Source organism: Telmatherina bonti (genome assembly GCF_933228915.1).
Source record: "Telmatherina bonti genome assembly, chromosome: 12".
In the NCBI taxonomy this organism is placed as follows: Eukaryota; Metazoa; Chordata; class Actinopteri; order Atheriniformes; family Telmatherinidae; genus Telmatherina; species Telmatherina bonti.
In genome coordinates this window covers 1,124,524-1,149,795 of record NC_136610.1, presented here as the reverse complement: position 1 = coordinate 1,149,795, position 25,272 = coordinate 1,124,524, and positions in this window count along the sequence as shown.

Sequence of the window (25,272 nt, the reverse complement as noted above, 5' to 3'; positions counted from 1 at the left end):
GTGTGAATGAAACGGGGATTCTGGATCTGATATTAGGTGTGAATGAAACGAGATTCTGCATCTGATGTTAGGTGGGAATGAAACTTGGATTCTGGATCTGACATTAGGTGTGAATGAAACCAGATTCTGGATCTGACGTTAAGTGTGAACAAAACCAGATTCTGGATCTGACGTTAGGTGATAATGAAACTGGGATTCTGGATCTGACGTTAGGTGATAATGAAACTAGGATTCTGGATCTGATTTTAGGTGTGAATGAAACCGGGATTCTGGATCTGACATTAGGCATGAATGAAACCATATTCTGGATCTGACGTTAGGTGTGAATGAAATTGGGATTCTGAATCTGACGTAAGGTGTGAATGAAACTGGGATTCTGGATCTGACGCTAGGTGTGAATGAAACCAGGACTCTGGATCTGACATTAGTTGTGAACAAAACCGGGATTCTGGATCTGACATTAGGTGTGAACGAAACCGGAATTATGGATCTGACATTACGCATGAATGAAACAAGATTCTGCATCTGATGTTAGGTGGAAATGAAACTTGGATTCTGGATCTGACATTAGGTGTGAATGAAACCAGATTCTGGATCTGACGTTAGGTGTGAATGAAACGGGGATTCTGGATTCTGGATTCTGGATCTGATGCTAGGTGTGAACGCAACCGGGATTCTGGATCTGACATTAGGCATGAATGAAACCATATTCTGGATCTGACGTTAGGTGTGAATGAAATGGGGATTCTGAATCTGACGTAAGGTGTGAATGAAACTGGGATTCTGGATCTGACGCTAGGTGTGAATGAAACCAGGACTCTGGATCTGACATTAGTTGTGAACAAAACCGGGATTCTGGATCTGACATTAGGTGTGAACGAAACCGGAATTATGGATCTGACATTACGCATGAATGAAACAAGATTCTGCATCTGATGTTAGGTGGAAATGAAACTTGGATTCTGGATCTGACATTAGGTGTGAATGAAACGGGGATTCTGGATCTGACGCTACGTGTGAATGAAACCAGGATTCTGGATCTGACGACAGGTGTGAATGAAACCAGGATTCTGGATCTGACATTAGGTGTGACCGAAACCGGGATTCTGGATCTGACATTAGGCATGAATGAAACGAGATTCTGGATCTGACGTTAGGTGTGAATGAAACTTGGATTCTGGATCTGACGTTAGGTGTGAATGAAACGGGGATTCTGGATCTGATATTAGGTGTGAATGAAACCAGGATTCTGGATCTGACGTTAAGTGTGAACAAAACCGGGATTCTGGATCTGACGCTAGGTGGGAATGAAACCAGATTCTGGATCTGACGTTTGGTGTGAATGAAACCAGAATTCTGGATCTGACGTTAGGTGTGAATGAAACGGGGATTCTGGATTCTGGATCTGATGCTAGGTGTGAACGCAACCGGGATTCTGGATCTGAAATTAGGCATGAATCAAACCAGGTTCTGGATCTGACGTTAGGTGTGAACGAAACCGGGATTCTGGATCTGACATTAGGCATGAATGAAACCATATTCTGGATCTGACGTTAGGTGTGAATGAAATGGGGATTCTGGATCTGACGCTAGGTGTGAACGAAACCAGGACTCTGGATCTGACATTAGTTGTGAACAAAACCGGGATTCTGGATCTGACATTAGGCATGAATGAAACGAGATTCTGGATCTGACTTTAGGTGTGAATGAAATTGGGATTCTGGATCTGACGTTAGGTGTGAAATAAACCGGGATTCTGGATCTGACATTAGGCATGAATGAAACCATATTCTGGATCTGACGTTAGGTGTGAATGAAACCATCTGATATGAGGTGTGAATGAAACCAGGATTCTGGATCTGACATTAGGCATGAATCAAATCAGATTCTGGATCTGACGTTAGGTGTAAATGAAACCAGGATTCTGGATCTGACGTTAGGTGTGAATGAAACGGGGATTCTGGATTCTGGATCTGATGCTAGGTGTGAACGAAACCGGGATTCTGGATCTGACATTAGGCATGAATCAAATCAGATTCTGGATCTGACGTTAGGTGTGAATCAAACGGGGATTCTGGATCTGATATGAGGTGTGAATGAAACCAGGATTCTGGATCTGACGCTAGGTGTGAATGATACCAGGATTCTGGATCTGACGTTAGGTGGGAATGAAACTGGGATTCTGGATCTGACATAAGGTGTGAATAAAACCAGATTCTGGATCTGACGTTTGGTGTGAATGAAACCAGAATTCTCAATGTGACGTTAGGTGTGAATGAAACGGGGATTCTGGATTCTGGATCTGATGATAGGTGTGAACGAAACCGGGATTCTGGATCTGACATTAGGCATGAATGAAACCATATTCTGGATCTGACGTTAGGTGTGAATGAAATGGGGATTCTGAATCTGACGTAAGGTGTGAATGAAACTGGGATTCTGGATCTGACGCTAGGTGTGAATGAAACCAGGACTCTGGATCTGACATTAGTTGTGAACAAAACCGGGATTCTGGATCTGACATTAGGTGTGAACGAAACCGGAATTATGGATCTGACATTACGCATGAATCAAACCAGATTCTGCATCTGATGTTAGGTGGAAATGAATCTTGGATTCTGGATCTGACATTAGGTGTGAATGAAACCAGATTCTGGATCTGACGTTAGGTGTGAATGAAACGGGGATTCTGGATCTGACGCTACGTGTGAATGAAACCAGGATTCTGGATCTGACGACAGGTGTGAATGAAACCAGGATTCTGGATCTGACATTAGGCATGAATGAAACGAGATTCTGGATCTGACGTTAGGTGTGAATGAAACGGGGATTCTGGATCTGATATTAGGTGTGAATGAAACCAGGATTCTGGATCTGACGTTAAGTGTGAACAAAACCGGGATTCTGGATCTGACGCTAGGTGGGAATGAAACCAGATTCTGGATCTGACGTTTGGTGTGAATGAAACCAGAATTCTGGATCTGACGTTAGGTGTGAACGAAACGGGGATTCTGGATTCTGGATCTGATGCTAGGTGTGAATGCAACCGGGATTCTGGATCTGACATTAGGCATGAATCAAACCAGGTTCTGGATCTGACGTTAGGTGTGAACGAAACCGGGATTCTGGATCTGACATTAGGCATGAATGAAACCATATTCTGGATCTGACGTTAGGTGTGAATGAAATGGGGATTCTGAATCTGACGTAAGGTGTGAATGAAACCGGTACTCTGGATCTGACATTAGTTGTGAACAAAACCGGGATTCTGGATCTGACATTAGGCATGAATGAAACGAGATTCTGGATCTGACTTTAGGTGTGAATGAAACTGGGATTCTGGATCTGACATTAGGCATGAATGAAACCATATTCTGGATCTGACGTTAGGTGTGAATGAAACCATCTGATATGAGGTGTGAATGAAACCAGGATTCTGGATCTGACATTAGGCATGAATCAAATCAGATTCTGGATCTGACGTTAGGTGTGAATCAAACGGGGATTCTGGATCTGACGCTAGGTGTGAATGATACCAGGATTCTGGATCTGACGTTAGGTGTGAATGAAACGGGGATTCTGGATTCTGGATCTGATGCTAGGTGTGAACGAAACCGGGATTCTGGATCTGACATTAGGCATGAATCAAATCAGATTCTGGATCTGACGTTAGGTGTGAATCAAACGGGGATTCTGGATCTGATATGAGGTGTGAATGAAACCAGGATTCTGGATCTGACGCTAGGTGTGAATGATACCAGGATTCTGGATCTGACGTTAGGTGGGAATGAAACTGGGATTCTGGATCTGACATAAGGTGTGAATGAAACCAGATTCTGGATCTGGCGTTTGGTGTGAATGAAACCAGAATTCTCAATGTGACGTTAGGTGTGAATGAAACGGGGATTCTGGATTCTGGATCTGATGCTAGGTGTGAACGAAACCGGGATTCTGGATCTGACATTAGGCATGAATGAAACCATATTCTGGATCTGACGTTAGGTGTGAATGAAACCGGGATTCTGGATCTGACGCTAGGTGTGAATGAAACCAGGATTCTGGATCTGACGCTAGGTGTGAATGACACCAGGATTCTGGATCTGACGTTAGGTGTGAATGAAACTGGGATTCTGGATCTGACGTTAGGTGTGAAATAAACCGGGATTCTGGATCTGACATTAGGCATGAATGAAACCATATTCTGGATCTGACGTTAGGTGTGAATGAAACCATCTGATATGAGGTGTGAATGAAACCAGGATTCTGGATCTGACATTAGGCATGAATCAAATCAGATTCTGGATCTGACGTTAGGTGTAAATGAAACCAGGATTCTGGATCTGACGTTAGGTGTGAATGAAACGGGGATTCTGGATTCTGGATCTGATGCTAGGTGTGAACGAAACCGGGATTCTGGATCTGACATTAGGCATGAATCAAATCAGATTCTGGATCTGACGTTAGGTGTGAATCAAACGGGGATTCTGGATCTGATATGAGGTGTGAATGAAACCAGGATTCTGGATCTGACGCTAGGTGTGAATGATACCAGGATTCTGGATCTGACGTTAGGTGGGAATGAAACTGGGATTCTGGATCTGACATAAGGTGTGAATGAAACCAGATTCTGGATCTGACGTTTGGTGTGAATGAAACCAGAATTCTCAATGTGACGTTAGGTGTGAATGAAACGGGGATTCTGGATTCTGGATCTGATGCTAGGTGTGAACGAAACCGGGATTCTGGATCTGACATTAGGCATGAATGAAACCATATTCTGGATCTGACGTTAGGTGTGAATGAAATGGGGATTCTGAATCTAACGTAAGGTGTGAATGAAACTGGGATTCTGGATCTGACGCTAGGTGTGAATGAAACCAGGACTCTGGATCTGACATTAGTTGTGAACAAAACCGGGATTCTGGATCTGACATTAGGTGTGAACGAAACCGGAATTATGGATCTGACATTACGCATGAATCAAACCAGATTCTTCATCTGATGTTAGGTGGAAATGAAACTTGGATTCTGGATCTGACATTAGGTGTGAACGAAACCGGAATTATGGATCTGACATTACGCATGAATCAAACCAGATTCTTCATCTGATGTTAGGTGGAAATGAAACTTGGATTCTGGATCTGACATTAGGTGTGAATGAAACCAGATTCTGGATCTGACGTTAGGTGTGAATGACACGGGGATTCTGGATCTGACGCTACGTGTGAATGAAACCAGGATTCTGGATCTGTCGACAGGTGTGAATGAAACCAGGATTCTGGATCTGACATTAGGTGTGACCGCAACCGGGATTCTGGATCTGACATTAGGCATGAATGAAACGAGATTCTGGATCTGACGTTAGGTGTGAATGAAACTTGGATTCTGGATCTGACGTTAGGTGTGAATGAAACGGGGATTCTGGATCTGATATTAGGTGTGAATGAAACCAGGATTCTGGATCTGACGTTAAGTGTGAACATAACCGGGATTCTGGATCTGACGCTAGGTGGGAATGAAACCAGATTCTGGATCTGACGTTTGGTGTGAATGAAACCAGAATTCTGGATCTGACGTTAGGTGTGAATGAAACGGGGATTCTGGAATCTGGATCTGATGCTAGGTGTGAACGCAACCGGGATTCTGGATAGGACATTAGGCATGAATCAAACCAGGTTCTGGATCTGACGTTAGGTGTGAACGAAACCGGGATTCTGGATCTGACATTAGGCATGAATGAAACCATATTCTGGATCTGACGTTAGGTGTGAATGAAATGGGGATTCTGAATCTGACGTAAGGTGTGAATGAAACTGGGATTCTGGATCTGACTCTAGGTGTGAACGAAACCAGGACTCTGGATCTGACATTAGTTGTGAACAAAACCGGGATTCTTGATCTGACATTAGGCATGAATGAAACGAGATTCTGGATCTGACTTTAGGTGTGAATGAAACTGGGATTCTGGATCTGACGTTAGGTGTGAAATAAACCGGGATTCTGGATCTGACATTAGGCATGAATGAAACCATATTCTGGATCTGACGTTAGGTGTGAATGAAACCATCTGATATGAGGTGTGAATGAAACCAGGATTCTGGATCTGACATTAGGCATGAATCAAATCAGATTCTGGATCTGACGTTAGGTGTGAATCAAACGGGGATTCTGGATCTGACGCTAGGTGTGAATGATACCAGGATTCTGGATCTGACGTTAGGTGTGAATGAAACGGGGATTCTGGATTCTGGATCTGATGCTAGGTGTGAACGAAACCGGGATTCTGGATCTGACATTAGGCATGAATCAAATCAGATTCTGGATCTGACGTTAGGTGTGAATCAAACGGGGATTCTGGATCTGATATGAGGTGTGAATGAAACCAGGATTCTGGATCTGACGCTAGGTGTGAATGATACCAGGATTCTGGATCTGACGTTAGGTGGGAATGAAACTGGGATTCTGGATCTGACATAAGGTGTGAATGAAACCAGATTCTGGATCTGACGATTGGTGTGAATGAAACCAGAATTCTCAATGTGACGCTAGGTGTGAATGAAACCAGGATTCTGGATCTGACGCTAGGTGTGAATGAAACCAGGATTCTGGATCTGACGTCAGGTGTGAATGAAACCAGGATTCTGGATTTGACATTAGGTGTGAACGAAACCGGGATTCTGGATCTGACGTTAGGTGTGAATGAAACTGGGATTCTGGATCTGACATTAGGTGTGAATGAAACCAGATTCTGGATCTGACGTTTAGTGTAAATGAAACCAGGATTCTGGATCGGACGTTAGGTGTGAATGAAACGGGGATTCTGGATTCTGGATCTGATGCTAGGTGTGAACGAAACCGGGATTCTGGATCTGACATTAGGCATGATTCAAACCAGATTCTGGATCTGATGTTAGGTGTGAATGAAACCAGGATTCTGGATCTGATATTAGGTCTGAATGAAACCAGGATTCTGGATCTGACGTTAAGTGTGAACGAAACCAGGATTCTGGATCTGACGTCAGGTGTGAATGATACCAGGATTCTGGATCTGATGCTAGGTGTGAATGAAACAGGGATTCTGGATTCTGGATCTGATGCTAGGCGTGAACGAAACCGGGATTCTGGATCTGACATTAGGTGTGAACGAAACCGGGATTCTGGATCTGACATTACGCATGAATGAAACGAGATTCTGGATCTGATGTTAGGTGTGAATGAAAGTGGGATTCTGGATCTGACATTAGGTGTGAATGAAACCAGATTCTGGATCTGACGTTTGGTGTGAATGAAACCAGGATTCTGGATCTGACATTAGGTGTGAATGAAATGGGGATTTTGGATCTGACGCTTGGTGTGAATGAAACCGGGATTCTGGATCTTACGTAAGGTGTGAATGAAACCGGGATTCTGGATCTGACGTTAGGTGTGAATGAAACCAGATTCTGGATCTGACGTTAGGTGTGAATGAAACGGGGATCCTGGATCTGATATTAGGTGTGAATGAAACCAGGATTCTGGATCTGACGTTAAGTGTGAACAGAACCGGGATTCTGGATCTGACGCTAGGTGTGAATGATACCAGGATTCTGGATCAGACGTCAGGTGTGAATGAAACTGGGATTCTGGATCTGACATAAGGTGTGAATGAAACCAGATTCTGGATCTGACGTTTGGTGTGAATGAAACCGGGAATTCTGGATCTGATGTTAGGTGTGAATGAAACGGGGATTCTGGATTCTGGATCTGATGCTAGGTGTGAACGAAACCGGGATTCTGGATCTGACATTAGGCATGAATCAAACCAGATTCTGGATCTGACGTTAGGTGTGAATGAAACGGTGATTATGGATCTGATATTAGGGGTGAATGAAACGGGGATTCTGGATCTGACATTAGGTGTGAATGAAACCAGGATTCTGGATCTGACATTAGGCATGAATCAAACCAGATTCTGGATCTGACGTTAGGTGCGAATGAAACTGGGATTCTGGATCTGACATTAAGTGTGAATGAAACCAGGATTCTGGATCTGACGTTAAGTGTGAACAAAACCGGGATTCTGGATCTGATGCTAGGTGTGAATGAAACGGGGATTCTGGATTCTGGATCTGATGCTAGGCGTGAACGAAACCGGGATTCTGGATCTGACATTAGGTGTGAATGAAACTGGGATTCTGGATATGACATTAGGTGTGAATGAAACCAGATTCTGGATCTGACGTTAGGTGTGAATGAAACCAGATTCTGGATCTGACGTTAGGTGTGAACAGAACCGGGATTCTGGATCTGACGCTAGGTGTGAATGATACAAGGATTCTGGATCTGACGTCAGGTGTGAATGAAACTGGGATTCTGGATCTGACATAAGGTGTGAATGAAACCAGATTCTGGATCTGACGTTTGGTGTGAATGAAACCGGGAATTCTGGATCTGATGTTAGGTGTGTATGAAACGGGGATTCATGATTCTGGATCTGATGCTAGGTGTGAACGAAACCGGGATTCTGGATCTGACATTAGGCATGAATCAGACCAGATTCTGGATCTGACGTTAGGTGTGAATCAAACGGGGATTCTGGATCTGATATGAGGTGTGAACGAAACCGGGATTCTGGATCTGACGCTAGGTGTGAATCATACCAGGATTCTGGATCTGACGTTAGGTGGGAATGAAACTGGGATTCTGGATCTGACATAAGGTGTGAATGAAACCAGATTCTGGATCTGACGTTTGGTGTGAATGAAACCAGAATTCTCAATGTGACGTTAGGTGTGAATGAAACGGGGATTCTGGATTCTGGATCTGATGCTAGGTGTGAACGAAACCGGGATTCTGGATCTGACATTAGGCATGAATGAAACCATATTGTGGATCTGACGTTAGGTGTGAATGAAACCGGGATTCTGGATCTGACGCTAGGTGTGAATGAAACCAGGATTCTGGATCTGACGCTAGGTGTGAATGAAACCAGGATTCTGGATCGGACGTCAGGTGTGAATGAAACCAGGATTCTGGATTTGACATTAGGTATGAACGAAACCGGGATTCTGGATCTGACGTTAGGTGTGAATGAAACTGGGATTCTGGATCTGACAATAGGTGTGAATGAAACCAGATTCTGGATCTGACGTTTGGTGTAAATGAAACCAGGATTCTGGATCGGACGTTAGGTGTGAATGAAACGGGGATTCTGGATTCTGGATCTGATGCTAGGTGTGAACGAAACCGGGATTCTGGATCTGACATCAGGCATGATTCAAACCAGATTCTGGATCTGACGTTAGGTGTGAATGAAACCGGGATTCTGGATCTGATATTAGGTCTGAATGAAACCAGGATTCTGGATCTGACGTTAAGTGTGAACGAAACCAGGATTCTGGATCTGACGTCAGGTGTGAATGATACCAGGATTCTGGATCTGACATTAGGTGTGAATGAAACCGGGATTCTGGATCTGACATTACGCATGAATGAAACGAGATTCTGGATCTGATGTTAGGTGTGAATGAAACTGGGATTCTGGATCTGACATTAGGTGTGAATGAAACCAGATTCTGGATCTGACGTTTGGTGTGAATGAAACCAGGATTCTGGATCTGACATTAGGTGTGAATGAAATGGGGATTTTGGATCTGACGCTTGGTGTGAATGAAACCGGGATTCTGGATCTTACGTAAGGTGTGAATGAAACCGGGATTCTGGATCTGACGTTAGGTGTGAATGAAACCAGATTCTGGATCTGACGTTAGGTGTGAATGAAACGGGGATCCTGGATCTGATATTAGGTGTGAATGAAACCAGGATTCTGGATCTGACGTTAAGTGTGAACAGAACCGGGATTCTGGATCTGACGCTAGGTGTGAATGATACCAGGATTCTGGATCAGACGTCAGGTGTGAATGAAACTGGGATTCTGGATCTGACATAAGGTGTGAATGAAACCATATTCTGGATCTGACGTTTGGTGTGAATGAAACCGGGAATTCTGGATCTGATGCTAGGTGTGAACGAAACCGGGATTCTGGATCTGACATTAGGCATGAATCAAACCAGATTCTGGATCTGACGTTAGGTGTGAATGAAACGGGGATTATGGATCTGATATTAAGTGTGAATGAAACCAGGATTCTGGATCTGACATTAGGTGTGAATGAAACCGGGATTCTGGATCTGACATTAGGTGTGAATGAAACTGGGATTCTGGATCTGACATTAGGTGTGAATGAAACCAGATTCTGGATCTGACGTTTGGTGTGAATGAAACCAGGTACTGGATCTGACATTAGGTGTGAATGAAATGGGGATTTTGGATCTGACGCTTGGTGTGAATGAAACCGGGATTCTGGATCTTACGTAAGGTGTGAATGAGACCGGGATTCTGGATCTGACGTTAGGTGTGAATGAAACCAGATTCTGGATCTGACGTTAGGTGTGAATGAAACCAGGATTCTGGATCTGACGTTAAGTGTGAACAGAACCGGGATTCTGGATCTGACGCTAGGTGTGAATGATACCAGGATTCTGGATCTGACGTCAGGTGTGAATGAAACTGGGATTCTGGATCTGACATAAGGTGTGAATGAAACCAGATTCTGGATCTGACGTTTGGTGTGAATGAAACCGGGAATTCTGGATCTGATGTTAGGTGTGAATGAAACGGGGATTCTGGATTCTGGATCTGATGCTAGGTGTGAACGAAACCGGGATTCTGGATCTGACATTAGGCATGAATCAAACCAGATTCTGGATCTGACGTTAGGTGTGAATGAAACGGGGATTCTGGATCTGATATTAGGTGTGAATGAAACTGGGATTCTGGATCTGACATTAGGCATGAATCAAACCAGATTCTGGATCTGACGTTAGGTGCGAATGAAACTGGGATTCTGGATCTGACATTAGGTGTGAATGAAACCAGGATTCTGGATCTGACGTTAAGTGTGAACGAAACCGGGATTCTGGATCTGACGCTAGGTGTGAATGAAACGGGGATTCTGGATTCTGGATCTGATGCTAGGCGTGAACGAAACCGGGATTCTGGATCTGACATTAGGTGTGAATGAAACCAGATTCTGGACCTGACGTCAGGTGTGAATGAAACTGGGATTCTGGATCTGACATAAGGTGTGAATGAAACCATATTCTGGATCTGACGTTTGGTGTGAATGAAACCGGGAATTCTGGATCTGATGCTAGGTGTGAACGAAACCGGGATTCTGGATCTGACATTAGGCATGAATCAAACCAGATTCTGGATCTGACGTTAGGTGTGAATGAAACGGGGATTATGGATCTGATATTAAGTGTGAATGAAACCAGGATTCTGGATCTGACATTAGGTGTGAATGAAACCGGGATTCTGGATCTGACATTAGGTGTGAATGAAACTGGGATTCTGGATCTGACATTAGGTGTGAATGAAACCAGATTCTGGATCTTACGTTTGGTGTGAATGAAACCAGGTACTGGATCTGACATTAGGTGTGAATGAAATGGGGATTTTGGATCTGACACTTGGTGTGAATGAAACCGGGATTCTGGATCTTACGTAAGGTGTGAATGAGACCGGGATTCTGGATCTGACGTTAGGTGTGAATGAAACCAGGATTCTGGATCTGACGTTAAGTGTGAACAGAACCGGGATTCTGGATCTGACGCTAGGTGTGAATGATACCAGGATTCTGGATCTGACGTCAGGTGTGAATGAAACCAGATTCTGGATCTGACGTTTGGTGTGAATGAAACCGGGAATTCTGGATCTGATGTTAGGTGTGAATGAAACGGGGATTCTGGATTCTGGATCTGATGCTAGGTGTGAACGAAACCGGGATTCTGGATCTGACATTAGGCATGAATCAAACCAGATTCCTGATCTGACGTTAGGTGTGAATGAAACGGGGATTATGGATCTGATATTAGGTGTGAATGAAACTGGGATTCTGGATCTGACATTAGGCATGAATCAAACCAGATTCTGGATCTGACGTTAGGTGCGAATGAAACTGGGATTCTGGATCTGACATTAGGTGTGAATGAAACCAGGATTCTGGATCTGACGTTAAGTGTGAACGAAACCGGGATTCTGGATCTGATGCTAGGTGTGAATGAAACGGGGATTCTGGATTCTGGATCTGATGCTAGGCGTGAACGAAACGGGATTCTGGATCTGACATTAGGTGTGAATGAAACCAGATTCTGGATCTGACGTTTCGTGTGAATGAAACCAGGATTCTGGATCTGACGTTAGGTGTGAATGAAACGGGGATTCTGGATTCTGGATCTGATGTTAGGTGTGAACGAAACCGGGATTGTGGATCTGAAGTTAGGTGTGAACGAAATGGGGATTCTGGATCTGATGCTAGGTGTGAACGAAACCGGGATTCTGGATCTGACACTACGTGTGAATGAAACCAGGATTCTGGATCTGACATTAGGTGTGAACGAAACCAGGATTCTGGAGTCTGGATCTGACGTTAGGTGTGAATGAAATTAGGATTTTGGATCTGACGCCTTGTGTGAATGAAACCGGGATTCTGGATCTTACGTAAGGTGTGAATGAAACAGGGATTCTGGTTTCTGGATCTGATGCTAGGTGTGAACGAAACCAGGATTCTGGATCTGATATTAGGTCTGAATGAAACCAGGATTCTGGATCTGACGTTAAGTGTGAATGAAACGGGGATTATGGATCTGATATTAAGTGTGAATGAAACCAGGATTCTGGATCTGACATTAGGTGTGAATGAAACCGGGATTCTGGATCTGACATTAGGTGTGAATGAAACTGGGATTCTGGATCTGACATTAGGTGTGAATGAAACCAGATTCTGGATCTGACGTTTGGTGTGAATGAAACCAGGTACTGGATCTGACATTAGGTGTGAATGAAATGGGGATTTTCGATCTGACACTTGGTGTGAATGAAACCGGGATTCTGGATCTTACGTAAGGTGTGAATGAGACCGGGATTCTGGATCTGACGTTAGGTGTGAATGAAACCAGGATTCTGGATCTGACGTTAAGTGTGAACAGAACCGGGATTCTGGATCTGACGCTAGGTGTGAATGATACCAGGATTCTGGATCTGACGTCAGGTGTGAATGAAACCAGATTCTGGATCTGACGTTTGGTGTGAATGAAACCGGGAATTCTGGATCTGATGTTAGGTGTGAATGAAACGGGGATTCTGGATTCTGGATCTGATGCTAGGTGTGAATGAAACCGGGATTCTGGATCTGACATTAGGCATGAATCAAACCAGATTCTGGATCTGACGTTAGGTGTGAATGAAACGGGGATTATGGATCTGATATTAGATGTGAATGAAACTGGGATTCTGGATCTGACATTAGGCATGAATCAAACCAGATTCTGGATCTGACGTTAGGTGCGAATGAAACTGGGATTCTGGATCTGACATTAGGTGTGAATGAAACCAGGATTCTGGATCTGACGTTAAGTGTGAACGAAACCGGGATTCTGGATCTGATGCTAGGTGTGAATGAAACGGGGATTCTGGATTCTGGATCTGATGCTAGGCGTGAACGAAACCGGGATTCTGGATCTGACATTAGGTGTGAATGAAACCAGATTCTGGATCTGACGTTTCGTGTGAATGAAACCAGGATTCTGGATCTGACGTTAGGTGTGAATGAAACGGGGATTCTGGATTCTGGATCTGATGTTAGGTGTGAACGAAACCGGGATTGTGGATCTGAAGTTAGGTGTGAACGAAATGGGGATTCTGGATCTGATGCTAGGTGTGAACGAAACCGGGATTCTGGATCTGACACTACGTGTGAATGAAACCAGGATTCTGGATCTGACATTAGGTGTGAACGAAACCAGGATTCTGGAGTCTGGATCTGACGTTAGGTGTGAATGAAATTAGGATTTTGGATCTGACGCCTTGTGTGAATGAAACCGGGATTCTGGATCTTACGTAAGGTGTGAATGAAACAGGGATTCTGGTTTCTGGATCTGATGCTAGGTGTGAACGAAACCGGGATTCTGGATCTGATATTAGGTCTGAATGAAACCAGGATTCTGGATCTGACGTTAAGTGTGAACGAAACCAAGATTCTGGATCTGACATTAGGTGTGAATGAAACCGGGATTCTGGATTCTGGATCTGATGTTAGGTGTGAACGAAACCGGGATTGTGGATCTGAAGTTAGGTGTGAACGAAATGGGGATTCTGGATCTGATGCTAGGTGTGAACGAAACCGGGATTCTGGATCTGACACTACGTGTGAATGAAACCAGGATTCTGGATCTGACATTAGGTGTGAACGAAACCAGGATTCTGGAGTCTGGATCTGACGTTAGGTGTGAATGAAATTAGGATTTTGGATCTGACGCCTTGTGTGAATGAAACCGGGATTCTGGATCTTACGTAAGGTGTGAATGAAACAGGGATTCTGGTTTCTGGATCTGATGCTAGGTGTGAACGAAACCGGGATTCTGGATCTGATATTAGGTCTGAATGAAACCAGGATTCTGGATCTGACGTTAAGTGTGAATGAAACGGGGATTATGGATCTGATATTAAGTGTGAATGAAACCAGGATTCTGGATCTGACATTAGGTGTGAATGAAATGGGGATTTTGGATCTGACACTTGGTGTGAATGAAACCGGGATTCTGGATTCTGGATCTGATGTTAGGTGTGAACGAAACCGGGATTGTGGATCTGACGTTAGGTGTGAATGAAACCAGGATTCTGGATCTGACGTTAAGTGTGAACAGAACCGGGATTCTGGATCTGACGCTAGGTGTGAATGATACCAGGATTCTGGATCTGACGTCAGGTGTGAATGAAACCAGATTCTGGATCTGACGCCTTGTGTGAATGAAACCGGGAATTCTGGATCTGATGTTAGGTGTGAATGAAACGGGGATTCTGGATTCTGGATCTGATGCTAGGTGTGAACGAAACCGGGATTCTGGATCTGACATTAGGCATGAATCAAACCAGATTCTGGATCTGACGTTAGGTGTGAATGAAACGGGGATTATGGATCTGATATTAGGTGTGAATGAAACTGGGATTCTGGATCTGACATTAGGCATGAATCAAACCAGATTCTGGATCTGACGTTAGGTGCGAATGAAACTGGGATTCTGGATCTGACATTAGGTGTGAATGAAACCAGGATTCTGGATCTGACGTTAAGTGTGAACGAAACCGGGATTCTGGATCTGATGCTAGGTGTGAATGAAACGGGGATTCTGGATTCTGGATCTGATGCTAGGCGTGAACGAAACCGGGATTCTGGATCTGACATTAGGTGTGAATGAAACCAGATTCTGGATCTGACGTTTCGTGTGAATGAAACCAGGATTCTGGATCTGACGTTAGGTGTGAATGAAACGGGGATTCTGGATTCTGGATCTGATGTTAGGTGTGAACGAAACCGGGATTGTGGATCTGAAGTTAGGTGTGAACGAAATGGGGATTCTGGATCTGATGCTAGGTGTGAACGAAACCGGGATTCTGGATCTGACACTACGTGTGAATGAAACCAGGATTCTGGATCTGACATTAGGTGTGAACGGAACCAGGATTCTGGAGTCTGGATCTGACGTTAGGTGTGAATGAAATTAGGATTTTGGATCTGACGCCTTGTGTGAATGAAACCGGGATTCTGGATCTTACGTAAGGTGTGAATGAAACAGGGATTCTGGTTTCTGGATCTGATGCTAGGTGTGAACGAAACCGGGATTCTGGATCTGATATTAGGTCTGAATGAAACCAGGATTCTGGATCTGACGTTAAGTGTGAATGAAACGGGGATTATGGATCTGATATTAAGTGTGAATGAAACCAGGATTCTGGATCTGACATTAGGTGTGAATGAAACCGGGATTCTGGATCTGACATTAGGTGTGAATGAAACTGGGATTCTGGATCTGACATTAGGTGTGAATGAAACCAGATTCTGGATCTGACGTTTGGTGTGAATGAAACCAGGTACTGGATCTGACATTAGGTGTGAATGAAATGTGGATTTTGGATCTGACACTTGGTGTGAATGAAACCGGGATTCTGGATTCTGGATCTGATGTTAGGTGTGAACGAAACCGGGATTGTGGATCTGACGTTAGGTGTGAATGAAACCAGGATTCTGGATCTGACGTTAAGTGTGAACAGAACCGGGATTCTGGATCTGACGCTAGGTGTGAATGATACCAGGATTCTGGATCTGACGTCAGGTGTGAATGAAACCAGATTCTGGATCTGACGTTTGGCGTGAATGAAACCGGGAATTCTGGATCTGATGTTAGGTGTGAATGAAACGGGGATTCTGGATTCTGGATCTGATGCTAGGTGTGAACGAAACCGGGATTCTGGATCTGACATTAGGCATGAATCAAACCAGATTCTGGATCTGACGTTAGGTGTGAATGAAACGGGGATTATGGATCTGATATTAGGTGTGAATGAAACTGGGATTCTGGATCTGACATTAGGCATGAATCAAACCAGATTCTGGATCTGACGTTAGGTGCGAATGAAACTGGGATTCTGGATCTGACATTAGGTGTGAATGAAACCAGGATTCTGGATCTGACGTTAAGTGTGAACGAAACCGGGATTCTGGATCTGATGCTAGGTGTGAATGAAACGGGGATTCTGGATTCTGGATCTGATGCTAGGCGTGAACGAAACCGGGATTCTGGATCTGACATTAGGTGTGAATGAAACCAGATTCTGGATCTGACGTTTCGTGTGAATGAAACCAGGATTCTGGATCTGACGTTAGGTGTGAATGAAACGGGGATTCTGGATTCTGGATCTGATGTTAGGTGTGAACGAAACCGGGATTGTGGATCTGAAGTTAGGTGTGAACGAAATGGGGATTCTGGATCTGATGCTAGGTGTGAACGAAACCGGGATTCTGGATCTGACACTACGTGTGAATGAAACCAGGATTCTGGATCTGACATTAGGTGTGAACGAAACCAGGATTCTGGAGTCTGGATCTGACGTTAGGTGTGAATGAAATTAGGATTTTGGATCTGACGCCTTGTGTGAATGAAACCGGGATTCTGGATCTTACGTAAGGTGTGAATGAAACAGGGATTCTGGTTTCTGGATCTGATGCTAGGTGTGAACGAAACCGGGATTCTGGATCTGATATTAGGTCTGAATGAAACCAGGATTCTGGATCTGACGTTAAGTGTGAACGAAACCAAGATTCTGGATCTGACATTAGGTGTGAATGAAACCGGGATTCTGGATCTGACATTAGGTGTGAATGAAACTGGGATTCTGGATCTGACATTAGGTGTGAATGAAACCAGATTCTGGATCTGACGTTTGGTGTGAATGAAACCAGGTACTGGATCTGACATTAGGTGTGAATGAAATGGGGATTTTGGATCTGAAGTTTGGTGTGAATGAAACCGGGATTCTGGATCTTACGTAAGGTGTGAATGAGACCGGGATTCTGGATCTGACGTTAGGTGTGAATGAAACCAGATTCTGGATCTGATATTAGGTGTGAATGAAACGGGGATTCTGGATTCTGGATCTGATGCTAGGTGTGAACGAAACCGGGATTCTGGATCTGACATTAGGCATGAATCAAACCAGATTCTGGATCTGACGTTAGGTGTGAATGAAACGGGGATTATGGATCTGATATTAGGTGTGAATGAAACTGGGATTCTGGATCTGACATTAGGCATGAATCAAACCAGATTCTGGATCTGACGTTAGGTGCGAATGAAACTGGGATTCTGGATCTGACATTGGGTGTGAATGAAACCAGGATTCTGGATCTGACGTTAAGTGTGAACGAAACCGGGATTCTGGATCTGACGCTAGGTGTGAATGAAACGGGGATTCTGGATTCTGGATCTGATGCTAGGCGTGAACGAAACCGGGATTCTGGATCTGACATTAGGTGTGAATGAAAACAGATTCTGGATCTGACGTCAGGTGTGAATGAAACTGGGATTCTGGATCTGACATAAGGTGTGAATGAAACCATATTCTGGATCTGACGTTTGGTGTGAATGAAACCGGGAATTCTGGATCTGATGCTAGGTGTGAACGAAACCGGGATTCTGGATCTGACATTAGGCATGAATCAAACCAGATTCTGGATCTGACGTTAGGTGTGAATGAAACGGGGATTATGGATCTGATATTAAGTGTGAATGAAACCAGGATTCTGGATCTGACATTAGGTGTGAATGAAACCGGGATTCTGGATCTGATATTAGGTGTGAATGAAACTGGGATTCTGGATCTGACATTAGGTGTGAATGAAACCAGATTCTGGATCTGACGTTTGGTGTGAATGAAACCAGGTACTGGATCTGACATTAGGTGTGAATGAAATGTGGATTTTGGATCTGACGCTTGGTGTGAATGAAACCGGGATTCTGGATCTTACGCAAGGTGTGAATGAGACCGGGATTCTGGATCTGACGTTAGGTGTGAATGAAACCAGGATTCTGGATCTGACGTTAAGTGTGAACAGAACCGGGATTCTGGATCTGACGCTAGGTGTGAATGATACCAGGATTCTGGAGTCTGGATCTGACGTTAGGTGTGAATGAAACCAGGATTCTGGATCTGACGTTAAGTGTGAACAGAACCGGGATTCTGGATCTGACGCTAGGTGTGAATGATAGCAGGATTCTGGATCTGACGTCAGGTGTGAATGAAACCAGATTCTGGATCTGACGCCTTGTGTGAATGAAACCGGGAATTCTGGATCTGATGTTAGGTGTGAATGAAACGGGGATTCTGGATTCTGGATCTGATGCTAGGTGTGAACGAAACCGGGATTCTGGATCTGACATTAGGCATGAATCAAACCAGATTCTGGATCTGACGTTAGGTGTGAATGAAACGGGGATTATGGATCTGATATTAGGTGTGAATGAAACCGGGATTCTGGATCTGACATTAGGCATGAATCAAACCAGATTCTGGATCTGACGTTAGGTGCGAATGAAACTGGGATTCTGGATCTGACATTAGGTGTGAATGAAACCAGGATTCTGGATCTGACGTTAAGTGTGAACGAAACCGGGATTCTGGATCTGATGCTAGGTGTGAATGAAACGGGGATTCTGGATTCTGGATCTGATGCTAGGCGTGAACGAAACCGGGATTCTGGATCTGACATTAGGTGTGAATGAAACCAGATTCTGGATCTGACGTTTCGTGTGAATGAAACCAGGATTCTGGATCTGACGTTAGGTGTGAATGAAACGGGGATTCTGGATTCTGGATCTGATGTTAGGTGTGAACGAAACCGGGATTGTGGATCTGAAGTTAGGTGTGAACGAAATGGGGATTCTGGATCTGATGCTAGGTGTGAACGAAACCGGGATTCTGGATCTGACAGTACGTGTGAATGAAACCAGGATTCTGGATCTGACATTAGGTGTGAACGAAACCAGGATTCTGGAGTCTGGATCTGACGTTAGGTGTGAATGAAATTAGGATTTTGGATCTGACGCCTTGTGTGAATGAAACCGGGATTCTGGATCTTACGTAAGGTGTGAATGAAACAGGGATTCTGGTTTCTGGATCTGATGCTAGGTGTGAACGAAACCGGGATTCTGGATCTTACGTTAAGTGTGAACGAAACCAGGATTCTGGATCTTACATTAGGTGTGAACGAAACCGGAATTCTGGATCTGACATTACGCATGAATGAAACGAGATTCTGGATCTGATGTTAGGTGTGAATAAAACTGGGATTATGGATCTGACATTATGTGTGAATGAAACCAGATTCTGGATCTGACGTTTGGTGTGAATGAAACCAGGATTCTGGATCTGACATTAGGTGTGAATGAAATGGGGATTTTGGATCTGACGCTTGGTGTGAATGAAACCGGGATTCTGGATCTTACGTAAGGTGTGAATGAAACCGGGATTCTGGATCTGGCGTTAGGTGTGAATGAAACCAGATTCTGGATCTGACGTTAGGTGTGAATGAAACGGGGATCCTGGATCTGATATTAGGTGTGAATTAAACCAGGATTCTGGATCTGACGTTAAGTGTGAACAGAACCGGGATTCTGGATCTGACGCTAGGTGTGAATGATACCAGGATTCTGGATCAGACGTCAGGTGTGAATGAAACTGGGATTCTGGATCTGACGTTTGGTGTGAATGAAACTGGGAATTCTGGATCTGATGCTAGGTGTGAACGAAACCGGGATTCTGGATCTGACACTACGTGTGAATGAAACCAGGATTCTGGATCTGACATTAGGTGGGTACTAAACCAGGATTCTGGAGTCTGGATCTGACGTTAGGTATGAATGAAATTGGGATTTTGGATCTGACGCCTTGTGTGAACGAAACCGGGATTCTGGATCTGACGCGAGGTGTGAATGATACCAGGATTCTGGATCTGACGTTAGGTGGGAATGAAACTGGGATTCTGGATCTGACATTAGGCATGAATGAAACGAGATTCTGGATCTTACGTTATGTGCGAATGAAACGGGGATTCTGGATTCTGGATCTGATGCTAGGTGTGAACGAAACCGGGATTCTGGATCTGACGTTAGGTGTGAATGCAACCAGGATTCTGGATCTGACATTAGGTGTGAACGAAACCGGGATTGTGGATCTGACGTTAGGTGTGAATGAAACCAGGATTCTGGATCTGACATTAGGTGTGAACGAAACCGGGATTGTGGATCTGACGTTAGCTGTGAACGAAATGGGGATTCTGGATCTGATGCTAGGTATGAACGAAACCGGGATTCTGGATCTGACACTACGTGTGAATGAAACCAGGATTCTGGATCTGACATTAGGTGTGAACGAAACCAGGATTCTGGAGTCTGGATCTGACGTTAGGTGTGAATGAAATTAGGATTTTGGATCTGACGCCTTGTGTGAATGAAACCGGGATTCTGGATCTTACGTAAGGTGTGAATGAAACAGGGATTCTGGTTTCTGGATCTGATGCTAGGTGTGAACGAAACCGGGATTCTGGATCTGATATTAGGTCTGAATGAAACCAGGATTCTGGATCTGACGTTAAGTGTGAACGAAACCAGGATTCTGGATCTGACATTACGCATGAATGAAACGAGATTCTGGATCTGATGTTAGGTGTGACTAAAACTGGGATTATGGATCTGACATTATGTGTGAATGAAATCAGATTCTGGATCTGACGTTTGGTGTGAATGAAACCGGGATTCTGGATCTGACGTTAGGTGTGAATGAAACCAGATTCTGGATCTGACGTTAGGTGTGAATGAAACGGGGATCCTGGATCTGATATTAGGTGTGAATTAAACCAGGATTCTGGATCTGACGTTAAGTGTGAACAGAACCGGGATTCTGGATCTGACGCTAGGTGTGAATGATACCAGGATTCTGGATCAGACGTCAGGTGTGAATGAAACTGGGATTCTGGATCTGACGTTTGGTGTGAATGAAACGGGGATTCTGGATCTGATGCTAGGTGTGAACGAAACCGGGATTCTGGATCTGACACTACGTGTGAATGAAACCAGGATTCTGGATCTGACATTAGGTGTGAACGAAACCAGGATTCTGGAGTCTGGATCATACGTTAGGTGTGAATGAAATTGGGATTTTGGATTTGACGCCTTGTGTGAATGAAACCGGGATTCTGGATCTTACGTAAGGTGTGAATGAAACGGGGATTCTGGATTCTGGATCTGATGCTAGGTGTGAACGAAACCGGGATTCTGGATCTGACATTAGGCATGAATGAAACCATATTCTGGATCTGAAGTTAGGTGTGAATGAAACCAGGATTCTGAATCTGACGCTAGGTGTGAATGTAACCAGGATTCTGGATCTGACAATAGGTGTGAACGAAACCGGGATTCTGGTTCTGACATTAGGCATGAATGAAACCAGATTCTGGATCTGACGTTAGGTGTGAATGAAACGGGGATTATGGATCTGATATTAGGTGTGAATGAAACGGGGATTCTGGATCTGACATTAGGTGTGAATGAAACCAGGATTCTGGATCTGACGTTAAGTGTGAACGAAACCGGGATTCTGGATCTGATGCTAGGTGTGAATGAAACGGGGATTCTGGATTCTGGATCTGATGCTAGGCGTGAACGAAACCGGGATTCTGGATCTGACATTAGGTGTGAATGAAACTGGGATTCTGGATCTGACATTAGGTGTGAATGAAACCAGATTCTGGATCTGACGTTTGGTGTGAATGAAACCAGGATGCTGGATCTGACATTAGGTGTGAATGAAATGGGGATTTTGGATCTGACGCTTGGTGTGAATGAAACCGGGATTCTGGATCTTACGTAAGGTGTGAATGAAACCGGGATTCTGGATCTGACGTTAGGTGTGAATGAAACCAGATTCTGGATCTGACGTTAGGTGTGAATGAAACGGGGATCCTGGATCTGATATTAGGTGTGAATGAAACCAGGATTCTGGATCTGACGTTAAGTGTGAACAGAACCGGGATTCTGGATCTGACGCTAGGTGTGAATGATACCAGGATTCTGGATCTGACGTCAAGTGTGAATGAAACTGGGATTCTGGATCGGACATAAGGTGTGAATGAAACCAGATTCTGGATCTGACGTTTGGTGTGAATGAAACCGGGAATTCTGGATCTGATGTTAGGTGTGAATAAAACGTGGATTCTGGATTCTGGATCTGATGCTAGGTGTGAACGAAACCGGGATTCTGGATCTGACATTAGGTGTGAATGAAACTGGGATTCTGGATCTGACATTAGGTGTGAATGAAACCAGATTCTGGATCTGACGTTTGGTGTGAATGAAACCAGGATGCTGGATCTGACATTAGGTGTGAATGAAATGGGGATTTTGGATCTGACGCTTGGTGTGAATGAAACCGGGATTCTGGATCTTACGTAAGGTGTGAATGAAATCGGGATTCTGGATCTGACGTTAGGTGTGAATGAAACCAGATTCTGGATCTGACGTTAGGTGTGAATGAAACGGGGATCCTGAATCTGATATTAGGTGTGAATGAAACCAGGATTCTGGATCTGACGTTAAGTGTCAACAGAACCGGGATTCTGGATCTGACGCTAGGTGTGAATGATACCAGGATTCTGGATCAGACGTCAGGTGTGAATGAAACTGGGATTCTGGATCTGACGTTTGGTGTGAATGAAACTGGGAATTCTGGATCTGATGCTAGGTGTGAACGAAACCGGGATTCTGGATCTGACACTACGTGTGAATGAAACCAGGATTCTGGATCTGACATTAGGTGTGAACGAAACCAGGATTCTGGAGTCTGGATCATACGTTAGGTGTGAATGAAATTGGGATTTTGGATTTGACGCCTTGTGTGAATGAAACCGGGATTCTGGATCTTACGTAAGGTGTGAATGAAACGGGGATTCTGGATTCTGGATCTGATGCTAGGTGTGAACGAAACCGGGATTCTGGATCTGACATTAGGCATGAATGAAACCATATTCTGGATCTGAAGTTAGGTGTGAATGAAACCAGGATTCTGAATCTGACGTCATGTGTGAATGAAACTGGGATTCTGGATCTGACAATAGGTGTGAACGAAACCGGGATTCTGGTTCTGACATTAGGCATGAATGAAACGAGATTCTGGATCTGACGTTAGGTGTGAATGAAACTGGGATTCTGGATCTGACATAAGGTGTGAATGAAACCAGATTCTGGATCTGACGTTTGGTGTGAATGAAACCGGGAATTCTGGATCTGATGTTAGGTGTGAATGAAACGGGGATTCTGGATTCTGGATCTGATGCTAGGTGTGAACGAAACCGGGATTCTGGATCTGACATTAGGCATGAATCAAACCAGATTCTGGATCTGACGTTAGGTGTGAATGAAACGGGGATTATGGATCTGATATTAGGTGTGAATGAAACGGGGATCCTGGATCTGATATTAGGTGTGAATGAAACCAGGATTCTGGATCTGACGTTAAGTGTGAACAGAACCGGGATTCTGGATCTGACGCTAGGTGTGAATGATACCAGGATTCTGGATCTGACGTCAAGTGTGAATGAAACTGGGATTCTGGATCGGACATAAGGTGTGAATGAAACCAGATTCTGGATCTGACGTTTGGTGTGAATGAAACCGGGAATTCTGGATCTGATGTTAGGTGTGAATAAAACGTGGATTCTGGATTCTGGATCTGATGCTAGGTGTGAACGAAACCGGGATTCTGGATCTGACATTAGGTGTGAATGAAACTGGGATTCTGGATCTGACATTAGGTGTGAATGAAACCAGATTCTGGATCTGACGTTTGGTGTGAATGAAACCAGGATGCTGGATCTGACATTAGGTGTGAATGAAATGGGGATTTTGGATCTGACGCTTGGTGTGAATGAAACCGGGATTCTGGATCTTACGTAAGGTGTGAATGAAATCGGGATTCTGGATCTGACGTTAGGTGTGAATGAAACCAGATTCTGGATCTGACGTTAGGTGTGAATGAAACGGGGATCCTGAATCTGATATTAGGTGTGAATGAAACCAGGATTCTGGATCTGACGTTAAGTGTCAACAGAACCGGGATTCTGGATCTGACGCTAGGTGTGAATGATACCAGGATTCTGGATCTGACGTCAGGTGTGAATGAAACTGGGATTCTGGATCTGACATTAGGTGTGAATGAAACCAGATTCTGGATCTGACTTTTGGTGTGAATGAAACCGGGAATTCTGGATCTGATGTTAGGTGTGAATGAAACGGGGATTCTGGATTCTGGATCTGATGCTAGGTGTGAACGAAACCGGGATTCTGGATCTGACATTAGGTATGAATCAAACCAGATTCTGGATCTGACGTTAGGTGTGAATGAAACGGGGATTATGGAACTGATATTAGGTGTGAATGAAACGGGGATTCTGGATCTGACATTAGGTGTGAATGAAACCAGATTCTGGATCTGACGTTTGGTGTGAATGAAACCGGGAATTCTGGATCTGATGTTAGGTGTGAATGAAACGGGGATTCTGGATTCTGGGTCTGATGCTAGGTGTGAACGAAACCGGGATTCTGGATCTGACATTAGGCATGAATGAAACCATATTCTGGATCTGAAGTTAGGTGTGAATGAAACCAGGATTCTGGATCTGACGTTAGGTGTGAATGAAACGGGGATTCTGGATTCTGGATCTGACGTTAAGTGTGAACGAAACCGGGATTCTGGATCTGATGCTAGGTGTGAATGAAACAGGGATTCTGGATTCTGGATCTGATGCTAGGCGTGAACGAAACCGGGATTCTGGATCTGAC